Source organism: Pinus tabuliformis, chromosome 1_1 (assembly GCF_031772625.1).
Source record: "Pinus tabuliformis cultivar Carrire ecotype Pingquan chromosome 1_1, CPIR1, whole genome shotgun sequence".
Lineage (NCBI taxonomy): Eukaryota > Viridiplantae > Streptophyta > Pinopsida > Pinales > Pinaceae > Pinus > Pinus tabuliformis.
This window is the reverse complement of record NC_142297.1, coordinates 34996033-35009245: the sequence shown is the minus strand read 5'-3', so window position 1 is coordinate 35009245 and position 13213 is coordinate 34996033. Positions and strand designations below refer to the sequence as shown.

Below are 13213 nucleotides of genomic sequence, written 5' to 3'. Positions count from 1 at the left end.
GACACAACTATAATCTAACAGATTAACACACTAGGATTCTCCTAAGATTCTAATGACAAAATCCATTCCGGCTTTGGGGTTAGGCTGAAGGAAAACTCTGCCGATCATGGATCGGTGAGACGAAAAACCTTCCGGAACGTAGATTATCACTAGAAAGTTAGGTCCACCTAGGCAATTTACATACATGACTCATATCTGCTAAGATTATTTACAATTTACACATGCAGACTGGGTTTACAACATAATATGATGAAGTCGACGATGATTGTCGAATGGCACGGACATGTCGATCAAGCGCTATCCCTTTTTGCGAAGAAAAGGGGGTGTACTGCTATGGGTAGTTGACCGGTAGTGGTCAACAGGAGGCTAGCCGCAACTGAGAAAAGGTTGTTAGGACAATTTTGAAAGGGCTAACAGTTACCCTAACCAGATAACAACTGCAGTAGTGTATTAGTCCAGGAAAAGGAGAAATAGGTATGTGTTTGCATGGTGTATTTATGTTGAAAAGATGTTAGTTGAATGGTCCATGTGTGGACAGTTTTGTTGCATCCTGTGAGAGCCATTTGGAGGGCTTGACTTGGTGGTTAGAAACCCCTCCTAGGAGCAGATTTCATAATGGAGCGTTGGGTGCCATTGTACTAGTGGAGGGCAGTGTGTTGGTAGCCCAAAGTAGCCCTTGACAAGCATTCATAAAGGGAGTTTGACAGTTGAAGGTTGGGTGAAGTTGTTGAGCCTAATGTGTAGTACATTGATGGACTAGTGGAATGCTAGATTGGCAGATTGAAGAGCTCAAGTATTGGCCAGCCTAGAAAGGCAGATTGGATTAGTGTGTGTTCATTGTAGCAGAAACGACTTGTAGCAGTGATAGGTGGCAACCCTCTTGGAGACTCTGTGTTGTCTCTTGATAGACTGAGGGGCACTAGAGAGAATAACGGAAGCAAAGGACCAGCAAGACAAGATACGACATAGAGGTTGCAGTGAGATTGTCATTATATCTTGTATTCTTGTACTTGCTGATAATTGAGGACCATTATCCCTTGTATGGGAGCCCTAGATAGTTGTACTGAAATTTGTAAAAGTTGTCTATACTTGTGCATATGTGATTTATTGTGATTTATATTCCGTTGTGTAAAGTAGCTTTGTTGAGATTCTTGGTTTGGCAGCGTTAGAGATTTTAAGATTCTATCCTAGACACCAAGGTCATGGAAATTCAACATGGTATTTGAGCATGTCTGAGCTACTTTCGAAGACAGTGAATCAGAGTGTGCCCAACGAAGTACAACTGAAGAGGGAGTTGGTCGCATTGTAGGTGAAGGGCTCATTACAATGTCAAAGTTGCAAGTTGGTCTCCGATATGAGGATAGGTTGGAGGGGTTGTCCAACTATAGTCCATGGAAAGAAATGATCAAATTAGTCTTGCAAGTCAACAGGATCTGGGAGTTTGTCGAGAAAGCCATCAAGAAGCCAACTGACCCAAAGGAGTTGGAAGTGTACGAGGATTTGGATACGAGAGAAATGTTGATCATCCTTGATGGTGTGAAGGATCCCCTAATACCTCATTTGTCCAGGAAGAACACTGCACATGAGATGTGGATGGCTCTTTAGAATTTGTTCCAAAATAAGAATGAGATACGGGTCCTGGTATTGGAGGATAATTTGAAGTCCACCAAGATTATACAGGTTGGTGGAGTGACTTCGTATCTGACGAGATTGTCTCAGGTCAAAGATGAGCTTGTTGTCATCGGTGTGACTATTTCAGATTCTGATATGGTGAGGATTGCTTTGAAAGGGTTCACCGAGGAATGGAAGCCCTTCATCAAGGGGATTGTCGCCAGAGAGAAGTTGCTAGACTGGAATAGACTATGGGATGACTTCATTCAGGAAGAGCTTTGAGACAAGGATCTTCATCCAAGGAAGAAGGCATTCGATGATGACATGGCACTTGTAGCACGAATGAAGGGTAAGCAGAATAAGGACTTGAGTAAAGTCAAGTGTTTCAACTTGGCGGGATGGATCCAATATTTTAAAAACTGGAAACAGTGACCGGACCGGTCCACCTAATGAACCGGGTTTCGAACCAGAACGGGTCGAACCAGGACTGGTCAAGTCTAAACGAACCGATTTTTAAAAAATACATTAAATAATTAATTTTTAAATAAAAAACTATTTTTAAGATTTTAAACCATGAGTCCAAGCCAATAGAGACAAAATATGCAAAGATTGTTCATTTATATACCAAGTAAAGGTGAATACATCAAAATGGCACCAAGTGCAATACATATCATCGACAAAATACATAAGCAATGAGGCTCTAAATGGCCTCTAGATTACAAAAACAAAGCCTACAAACTATGGCCAATGGCCTACTACAAGTCTACATAATAAAATATATGATAATAGTGATCAACATTATCACTTGAAAGTTGAAACTTCTCATGAGTCATCATGATCAAACTCAGTTGGTTGAGTCTCGACTCCCAAACTTTGCAACTACTTGAGTCACAAACTTCTCTATTGGTTCAGTGACTTGAGTCTCAAACTTCTGAAGGTATTTTGCCCTAATATGCCCTATTGAGTCATTTGGTGCTTCACATGGCTTTACATGGCCTCCTATCCCAACCAAGTGTTGCTTGAACCTGTTAATACCCCCTCCAATAGATTTTTGGCAATATTTGCAGATCATTTTGCCATCAATCATATCACAATGAGCCCATGCAGTATCCTTGGCTTTTGGAGGCATGATGACTACTACTTAGCTTAAACTCTCTATTGTTCCACTACTCTAGCAAAAAACTCAACACTCCCCAAGCTCCCAATCAAACTCACAAATTCTATAAATGAGATGTGTGAGACAAATGAGAGGGAGAAGGGCATTTTAAAGGCTTGGAGAGGGTGTTTTTGGAGGGAACATAGTTGCAGGAAGCGCCCCCCCCCGGATCCTAGGCCGGAATCGCGTCCCGTACGAAAGCATTCCGGAACCTCCAGCCGAAGCGCGATTCCAGTTTTCATGAAGCGCGATTCCGAATTTTTAAAACGATTCCTGGTTTTTGGGTTGCGTTGCCCCCGATCCGCGCTTCGGAGGGCGCTTCGGGCCTCCGGAAGCGCCACGCTTCGGGCCCGGAAGCGCACGCTTCACGAGCGCTTCGGAGCGCTTCCGGAAATTTCCGCGCGGGCTCGGTTTTAAACTTAATTTTTTTTTTATTTTTTTTAAAAGTTAACTTAACTTGCAATGAGGGGGTGGGTTAGGGTGAGTTTAGGTGAGGAATGAAAAGCATAAAGCTCCCATTCATTCCATGGTTCCTAGGTTCCATGGTTCAACACCAACAGCAGGGGGTTCTTCTTCATCAGTTTCAGTGCCACGACTTACACAGGGACCATCTTCTTCATTGCCACCACGTGGAGGCCCGCCATCACGTTCTATTCGTGGTGGAAGGAGGAGAGATTAGTAGATATATTCACAATCTACTACTTTTTGTCATAGATTACTCATTAGACTTGTAGACTTGTGAATTTGAATTTTGAACCTTTTTGGCTTGGCGGTGACCAAGTGACATATTTTGTAAACATTATTATTTGAATTTTGGACATGACAAATGTTGACAGTTGCTCACTTGCTAGATAAATCATAATATGCTCTATGTTTTATGTTTTATAATATGCTTAAATGTTTTATGTTTTATAATATGCTTAAAAATTTGATGTATGTTTGTAATAGCTAGAATATAGATGATTGTTGTACATACTAGTAACTACAATGGAATCATGGATGCCATATCTATCTTGATTTATGCAAAAATATGCATGTTTTCATGTCTTCTACAATTAATTTGGTATTTGGGATGTTTGTTTTGAGTATAAATGCAAAAAAATATAAAAAAATATATATATATAGCAGACGCTTCCGCGGACGCTTCGCTTCCTAGATTTTTGGAAAATGACGCTTCCGCGCTCCTGCTTCCGCTTCGCTCCCGCTTCGTGCAACATTGGGAGGGAAAGAACCCTTACTTTCCCTCCAAAACACCCTAAACACTTGGAAAACAATGTTGCGTGGGTCCTCCGCGGTCGTGGCAGCTAACTAGCTGGTTTAGGACGGAACTGACCGGTTTGACCACAAACCAGCCGGTTCCGTCCTAAACCCGCTGGTTAAGACCGGTTTGGTCACTTTTTTGCTGAAATGGAGGGTCAAACCGGGCTCTTCTGCTGGTTTGACCCGGTGGGCTAGCTAACTGGCCGGTTTGACCAGTTACTGGTTCAGACCGGCCGGTTTTTAAAACACTGGATGGGTCATTTTTCGTCGAGATGTCCGATGAAGAAGAAGACAGGAGATGACGAGAAGAAGAAAGGGAAGCAAGTCGTCGGTGTTGCGACCTCTGCTGAGATAGATGCTCTCACCAGAAGGTTGGAGGACGACTTTGCTATGATCTCTCATTTCTCGCAGGATACTATCGATGAAGATGGTTGGTATGTGGGCAGTGATGTGTTGAAACATATGACAAGGTCACAGGAGGTTTTTGAGACTCTAGCTGAATGGGACTCAAAGTTGCACATGGTGTTGGGTGACAAGAGTTAGAAGGAGATCCAAGGATCGGGAGTTGTGCCATTCAGGATGGAGACAAGATGGGTGATGTGGGTCCAGGATGTATTGTTTGTACCAGGACTTGTATATAGCGTGATATTTGTCTCGATGATTGAGAAGAAGAGGTTTGAGGTCTTATTCCAGGATGGGAAGGCAAGACTCGGACTTAGAGGCTCTAGCTCTGCGGGTATTGTGGTTGGAGTTAGAGAGCATGGTCTATACAGGCTGACAGGCAAGCCTATAGATCATGGGAAGAAGAAGCAGGCAGACCAGGTGCAGGTTCCAAAGAAGCAGTTGCAGGTGTAGGCTTCAGTGGTACAGGTACAGGTTCTAGAGAAGGTGGTCCAAGTTCTAGAGGCTCAGAGAGAGTCAAGTTCTAGAGGGAGTTTGCAGATTCAGAGGGAGACTTTGCAGCCCAAGAAGAGTGCGTGGTCAGTGGGGAGCAAGGGTGCTCCTACAACTGCCAAGAAGGAATCATCGAGAGAGTAGAAGACATTCCAAGAGAAGAAGAAGCAGGATGCTTCCAATGACAACGACACTTCCTAGAGAGACGTAGTTCATACTACAGAGATTGTTGCAGTGGTGAGCGCCAGGAGTTGTGCGAGTATTGTGAGTAGTGATGATGATGAGTTCTTGGGTTCCCAACCCTCAAAGAATATTGGTCCTCTTGCTTACTCTTATTTTGGATGCCCTACACATCCTCAAAGAGTATCAGATGCCAGATGATTACCCAATCCTCCCATTCTTTCTTCCCAAGTGAAGACAAGAATGTTGTGTCTATCATGTGTCTACATTTCCATTCATGGCGTTCATCTAGACTTACGGTTGTTAGTACTGTTCTAGTGCATGACACATGAAATGGAAAAACACATTTGTCACTCCTTTGTAATCAAGGGTGATCTAATTCAAACTCCCTCTTGATAAGGGACCTGTCAAAGCTCCCTCTTAGCTAGGGACTCTTTTATACATCAATAGCTTCTTCTTCATGGGTTCTTCAGCTGCTTGATCAACTTCTCTCCTTGATGTCATGAAATTTAGTTGAGCTTCTTCCTTGTAGGGCAACAACCATTGATCACTTTCCTTCTTATTTCGTCATGTCATTCCTTTCTTCATGGAAAGTGGCCTTCTTGGCATACATCTGGAACTTTCTTCATATGGCTACTTCTTTTCTCTCCATGCTTCTTTCAGGAGTTTCCATCCATCGCATGAATGTTGGTTGTACTTGTACTTACAAGTCTTGTTCTAGTAGCCCTACATGAACTCATCCAAATATTATTCAAGAAATCAAAACATCATATTAAATTAGACCATACCTTACGAGATGGCTCTTCATCATGACATCTTGTAGGTATCGGCATCCTGCACACTTATTGACATATCTCCCAAAGATATCCATTGTCAAGGGTCTTCATCTTTTTCAGACTTTCATCAGAGTCTTTATATCTTTCTGGGAGATTTCCTAGTCAAATCTTCTTGGTCTTTTGGATGTTGATTGCCTTCATCATGGTTGCATATCTCACGATCTCTTCCTTCCTCACACATTCCATTTCTCGGAGCTTTTAATCAAAGTTTTTTAGTCAACTACCTCATACTTCATATGAGGACATATTATGTTGATTTCATCTAGTGTGACTTATGCCTTCCTACATTCTTTTAGAGGGGAAGATCATTTTTCTCTTGATCATGCTTCTTACCAGTGAAGACACTCTGGAGTAATCTTACCTAATGCCCTGTGAGGAGTCTTGTTCTGGATATACATTGTCATGTTGCATGCTTCTGCCCATAGAAACTTGGGCATATCCTGATCATACAACATTGCCCTGGCTGCTTCAACAATAGTTCGATTCTTCCTTTTTGCTACTCCATTCTGCTCCGAATTATAGGGGGTTGTCCACTCTCTTTTGATGCCTTCCCTTGCGCAAAAATCAGTGAAGTCCTTGTCAATGTATTCTCCACCATTGTTTGAGCGCAATATCTTTATCTTCTTTCCTGTCAGATTCTCAACTAGAGCCTTGAACTCTTTGAATCGACCAAAAACCTCATCCTTGGTTTTTAGAAAGTAGATCCAAATCTTTCTGGAACGGTCATCAATGAAGGTGATGAAATATTCGGCACCACTAAGAGATTTTGTGGACATGGGTTCGCAGATATCTGAGTGGATCAGTCCCAGAACACTCTTAGCCCTATTGTTGCTTCTGGAAAATGCTGCCTTCGCGTACTTGCCTAGTGCGCATCCTCTGCATACATCATCTCGTTCGGTACTTAATTTTGGAACTCTTGATATTGTTTTCCCGAGAATTCTTAGAGCTCCATGGTGTAAATGTCCCATCCTTTTGTGCCATAGTTCATTCAAATATTTTTCCCCACTGCTGCTTATTAGTGCCATTGGAGATTCTAGTTGTAATCTATACAGCCTGTTACTTATGATTCCAATCTGGACCTTCTTTTTTCAACTTGGGTGTTTGACATATACTTTCTCCTTTATGAAGAAAACATCATAGCCCTTGTTTTGAAGCTGAGATACAGAGAGTAAGTTCATCCCCAATTCTAGCACATGTAGCACATTGGTTGTTCGAAGCGGATCCCCTACTTCTATTTGAAAGACTACAATACCTCTTCCTACAGGGGTACACTTTGCCTTATTTCCCATGGTGATCTGGAAATTCATTCTTTCTTCCTGATAATTCTAAAAACATTCTTGAATTCCTGTCATATGCCAAGAAGCTTCGCTATCTATATACCAAACCTCAGAGGAGGCAAAACTTGCTAGGCAAGTGACTTCTTCTTCCAGTCTGGAAGCTAACATAGAATAATCATGATCCATATTCTTCATGCTCTCTTCTTTCTCTGGAGATCTGCGTGAGTCCCTCTAAGTTGATGCCCCGGCATCATGCTCCTGACTCATAGCAGATTCTTCAATCCTGTTGCCCGATCTCTGCTCTGATACCATGTGAAAATTTCTAATACGAAATTCTACTGCAGTAACTGATTTATTTCACCTACTTATCTCTCACAATAAGTTATTTACGAAACCCTTCAGTAAACATTAAAATAAATTCTACTGCAGTTATCACATAATTACATAGAGAAAATGACAGTGATATACAAACACAAGAATCAATCACATCAACACAGTTTTTTTTGGACAATTGTCCCCGTAAAAACCCAATGTGGGAAAACCGGTGCAACAGATAAGGGTTTATTATTTAAATCTTCAACAACAATCGCTTTACAAAGAATGATTCTGCAGAAAAACTGAGACACTTCTGAGAGAAACACCTGAGACAAAGTTTCTCCTCCTCTTGGAGAAGTTCTAACACCCTGGAGACCCTTCACCCACCTCTGCGTCACTTCTGCATCACTCTGTGTCAGCCTGTGTGAGGACTGTCTCCAATGGTGCTGTCTCCCTGCTCTTCCCTCTGCATTGTGTCTCGAATGCCCTGCGTCATCTCCTCAATCTTTGACTGTTGTTGATGCCCTCCTCTTTCTTCACCCTACAACTCTCCCTTTGAAATCGAACTCCTTCTCCTTGAGAATCGACTTCCCTCGGGTTACTGAGGATTGCCCGGTGTATCTCCAAATGACTCTCAAGTCTTCTTTATACTTTTCCTGTTGATGAATCAACGACCAAGATTAAGTCTCTAATCAATGGCTAAGATTAAAATAGACTTGATCCTCATCTCTTATAAGCTTCTCATCCATATCTTTATTAATACCCATTAATATTTTTATTTTCCTAAGTTTAGACTTAGAAAGCAGTGTTCCACGAGGACGCGTCCCCTAGGGTCGGGTGCACGCACCCCTCGCACCCGGGACGAGGAGTCTCTTGGGGGCGGGACCTCTAATAACAAGCCAAGCCATCGAACTATCTCACCTGCCGAGCCAAGCCATCGAACCATCCAATAGCCGGGCCTATTGCTTTCACCTTCTTTTGTTGATCGCTAGCGCTTTCCCCATATATAGAGGGAGAGCCTGTTTCCCCATGCACCCTTTTTGGGAAGTCTTGGGGAGATGCAAGGGGGTGCGTTTCGCCGTTTCCCCAGTGTGGGAGTCTAGACTCCCAAAAAAGGGTGTGTTTGGGCGTCCCCCTTTAAATTTGTCTATTAAGACCCAAATTAAAAATTAAAAAATCAAAAATAAAAAATCAAACAATTAAAAAAAAAATTAAAAAAATTAAAACTAAATAGAACAAAAAAAATTTAAATAACTAAAAGTCTAAACCTATGTTGAATAAAATCAAAATGAAAGTAAAACTTAAAAGTCATGAATCATTTTCATTTCAACGCAAACTGAGTCATTTTCATTTCAACGCTGCGCTAAAAGCCCAAACAATGAATACGCTGAGTTGAGTTGAGCCGCCGCCGAAACCGGTCTGTAGAGACTTGAGAGTGGACAACGTCACCTTGCAGTTGCTCCAACCCGTTGTTTGTTTGCCCACGACTTCCAGACGTCGCCCAGCCATCCTCGGACCTCCTTTGTCGTCGACTTCCAGCCGCTGCCCAGCCATCCACCATTGTTGGCGACCCTCTATGCCATGATGCTGTGTGGCTGTGGCCTGTCGGCCTGCTCACCTGTGCCACTGCCATCGACCCTTCTATGCTGTGGCGTTGTGCAGCTATGGCCCATCGAACCTACTCCCCTATGCCATCAACCTCCACCTCCAGGTAAACACTAAAGTTTAAAGTTTGAACTGTTGTAGTTTTTAAATTTTGTTTAAAAAAAAAAAATTGTTGTAACAGTGAACAGAACAGCGTGTTGTAATTTTTAAATTTAAAATATCTATCTATCTATCTATCTATATATATATATATAATTAGATTTTGTAATGTTTCAGTTTAAACTTTAATCATAATGTTTTAAATTTTAATAATTTTTAAATTTTAATTTTAATGAAAACTTCAAAACACAGTCACTGTAATTTAATTTTTTTATTTTTCAGTTTTTAAATTTTAATAATTTAAATTTAATTCTAGTAGATTTGCATTGTAAATTTTAATTTACATGATGAGAATTTATTTTTTTAACCCTTCCTGCAGGGCAGAAAAACAAAAAAAATTGCAAAATAAATTAAAACACAGCAAGCTGCAAGTGTAAAATGGTTGATTACAACAGCATGAGCAGCCACAGTGACACTGACAGTGATAGTGATTATGATCTTCAAACAGAAAGTCCTCTTGGATCTGAAATCCCATCAACAATGAATGAAACCCATGGCAGCAGTGCAGCTAGTGTTTCTCCCAATGCAACTGCAACCCCATCAAAGTCATTGGTAGAATATGCAAAAGGGACATTTAATCCAAGCAAACCTCTTTTGTTATATGTTACCAAAATGGTTGACTCTTCAACTCAACCAAAACCAGGAAAACAAAGAGGTGGGGCATGCCATTGGAAATGCAATGTTTGTGTTCATTCTTGGGTTGGGAGTTATAGTCGGATCAAAATGTATCTTTTGGGTGTAGGTTGCAAAGGGGTTCATATATGTTTAAAATTACCCTTATTGCAAAAAACAGAGCTCTTGAGGATGCAAATGGCAGCAAATGCAAAGGGCAACTTTTCAAGTAAAAATGTCATCGCCCAAGCTCATCAAAATATTGATAAAGCCACAAGCTCCAAAATAAAAATAAAACAAATGAAAGATATGCCTCCACCATCACCTGTTGGGACTAAGGGTTCTCGTTCTTGTGCAATGGGACCAACTCTTACAGGGATGTATGGTAAGTTGAACCGTAATGATACAGATGATGCCATTGGAAAATTTCTTTTTGCCAATGGCATTCAATTCCATGTTAGTTGTTCTCCTCACTACAAGGAGATGGTCAAGGCAATTGTTGCAGCAGGACCCTTATATGTGCCCCCAGGTGAACATAAGTTGAAGACAGTGATATAAGAAAGGAAAGTGGCCAATATTAATGAGCAAAAGGAAAATCTGAGGTAGACATGGGTGACGGAAGGTTGTTCTATCGTTATAGATGGGTGGACAGACATTGCCAAATGTCCACTTATTAACATCATAGTTACTTGCAGAGAGGGGCCTTTCTTTCTTAGAGCTATTGATTGTTCTGGAAAGCGCAAAGATGCAACTTTCTAATTTGAGCTTCTTCGTGATGCTATATAGGAAGTTGGATCTACAAATGTTGTACAGGTTGTGACAGATGCAACAGCAGTGTGTAAATCAGCAGGATTAATGATTCAAAGTAAATACAGGCATATTTTCTGGACCCCTTGTTGTGTGCATGCGCTCAATAATGCATTTAAAGACATTGGCAAAATTGAGTGGGTATCTAACTTGGTGACAGCTGCAAGAAATGTGCAGATGTTTATTTGCAATCACCATACCTCTTTAGCCATGTACAGGTCTCATGCAAAGAAGGAATTCCTCAAGCCTAATGATACCAAATATGCTAATTATTTTCTTTTATTAGAGAGGATGTTGGAGGTACAAGTCAGCATTGCAGGCCATGGTTGTGACTCCAGATTGGAACAAATGGGCAGAATCCAAGACAGAGGAAGGAAAGAAAATCAGGATTCAGATATTGGATAATGATTCGTGAACAGATTGTGGTTATTTGGTGTCACTTTTACATCCTGTAGTTGAAGTCATTCGCTACACTGACACATATTCTCCTATTCTTGGAGAAATATATGATACTTTTGATATTATGTTGGATCAAGTAAGGGTGACCATTCGTGAGAAAGATCTTTTCTTAGAGTTCTATACGACCCAAATTCGACCCATTATACAGTGTAGGTGGAATCGAATGAATACACCTTTGCACATGGTAGCATATGCACTCAACCCAAAATGGTATGTGGCAAGGACTGGTAGAATTCTTCCATTGAAGATCCAGAGGTCAAAAAGGGATTTCGAGCTACCATTACAAAGATGTATAGTTCAGAAGAAGGGAGAACAAATACGAGACAGTGGATGCAATTTGCAAGTCTCAGTGGTCCCTTCAGCAAGCATGATGCAAGGGTAGATCGCAATGATTTAGGCCAAATTGACCCCATTGGTTGGTGGAACATGCATGGGGATGATGCTCCAGAGATCCAACAACTTGCTATTCGCTTATTGTCTTAGATTGCTAGTTCCTCTGCAGCAACAAGGAATTGGTCTACATATGGCTTCATCAACTCTATCAAGAGGAATAAAATTTCCTCTAAGAGAGCAGAGAAGCTAGTTGTAGTGCACAGTTCTCTACGCCTTGCACATAGGAAGATACTAGAGAATCAGAAGGGACTGACAACACGATGGGATGTGGATCCAGAGGATAGTGCACAGATAGATGAAGAGGATGGACTAGATGAGCTGTGACATGGTTTGGTTGGAGTTTCATTGGTTACTCAAGAGAGTGACTCTGACTCAGATACTGACATTCCCATTGATGGTCCTGATGACTTCATGCAGCAGATGGATGTAGAGGACCAATCATTGAGATTGAGTCCTTGATGTTGATTTATCATTTTATTTTCAGTGCTCATTATCCATTTTTACTTTTCAGTGTTAACTTTTGAGTTGTGACACTAGATATTGATGACTTGACTCTTCACTCTTAACTATTTTTGAGTTTGAAACTTTGAGTTATATAAATTTAGTGTTCAAACTTTGAAAATATACTAGTATGTTTTGCTTTCAATTTAGATTCTAGAATGATGAATTTAATTTTTAAATCATTGTAGATTGTAGAATGATGAATGATATGGATTACTAGTATGTTTTGCTTTCAATTTAAATTCTAGAATGATGAATTTAATTTTTAAATCATTGTAGATTGTAGAATGATGAATGATATGGATCAATGTATTTGAATATTTCATTATTGATTTTTATTTTTTGTTATCGAATCTCATGGTATATATGAATAATTCAATAATGAGACTTGAGTATGTCATATGAATGATGAGGATGGATCAATGATTCAATTGTCTATTTAATATTTTTATGCTTTCATTATTGAACAATGAACAAAGAATATGAACTTGAATTTTAGATATATATATATATATATATATATATATATATATACACCTTGACGTCTCCCCGCACCCCCGAAATTTCCCTAAAATTTGAGAGTACTCCCACACGTCCCCCCTATGTGTCTCTCCGCACCGAAGTATTGGTGGAACATTGAGAAATCCATTAAAAATATTAATTATTTTAATAATTCCTCATCCAGGTGGAATTTCTCCAAATGATTTCTGGGTCTTAGAGATCTCATGTGTTCTAGCCCCTCCACAAAATTTCGTAGCTAAAGCACATCTAATACTACCCAAAATCAACAACAAATTGATGCTAGCAAGGTGTTGGAACATCCTTCCAGTTGGAGCTGGTAAAATCAAGGTGTTGGCGCATTCTTTCAATTGGAGCTGATAAAACTAGGGGTTGGAAGCTCCTTCCAGTCGTTGCTAGATAATCTTGTGAAGAAATTTCAACCCCCACTCCAGTTATCAGTTTTCTTTATCACTCCATGCATTTAGTTTTAAATCCAAGCATGATAAAAATTCTAAAATCTGGAAATGATAATATTTTTCTGAAAACACAAATTTAGAGATTTCACAACTACTGAAATTGCAGAAATAAAACACAACAAAATTATGACAGCCATGCACAGAAAATAACACAGTGATTTTTAATCAATG

The 13213-nt window shown here is 40.3% G+C and overlaps 1 protein-coding gene across 3 annotated transcripts in view; it reads right to left on the bottom strand.

The window, feature by feature from the left end:
- Positions 1-13213, bottom strand: part of LOC149211463 (uncharacterized) — a 318066-nt gene that overhangs the window by 55495 nt on the left and 249358 nt on the right. The gene's annotated exons all lie outside the window — the stretch shown is intronic.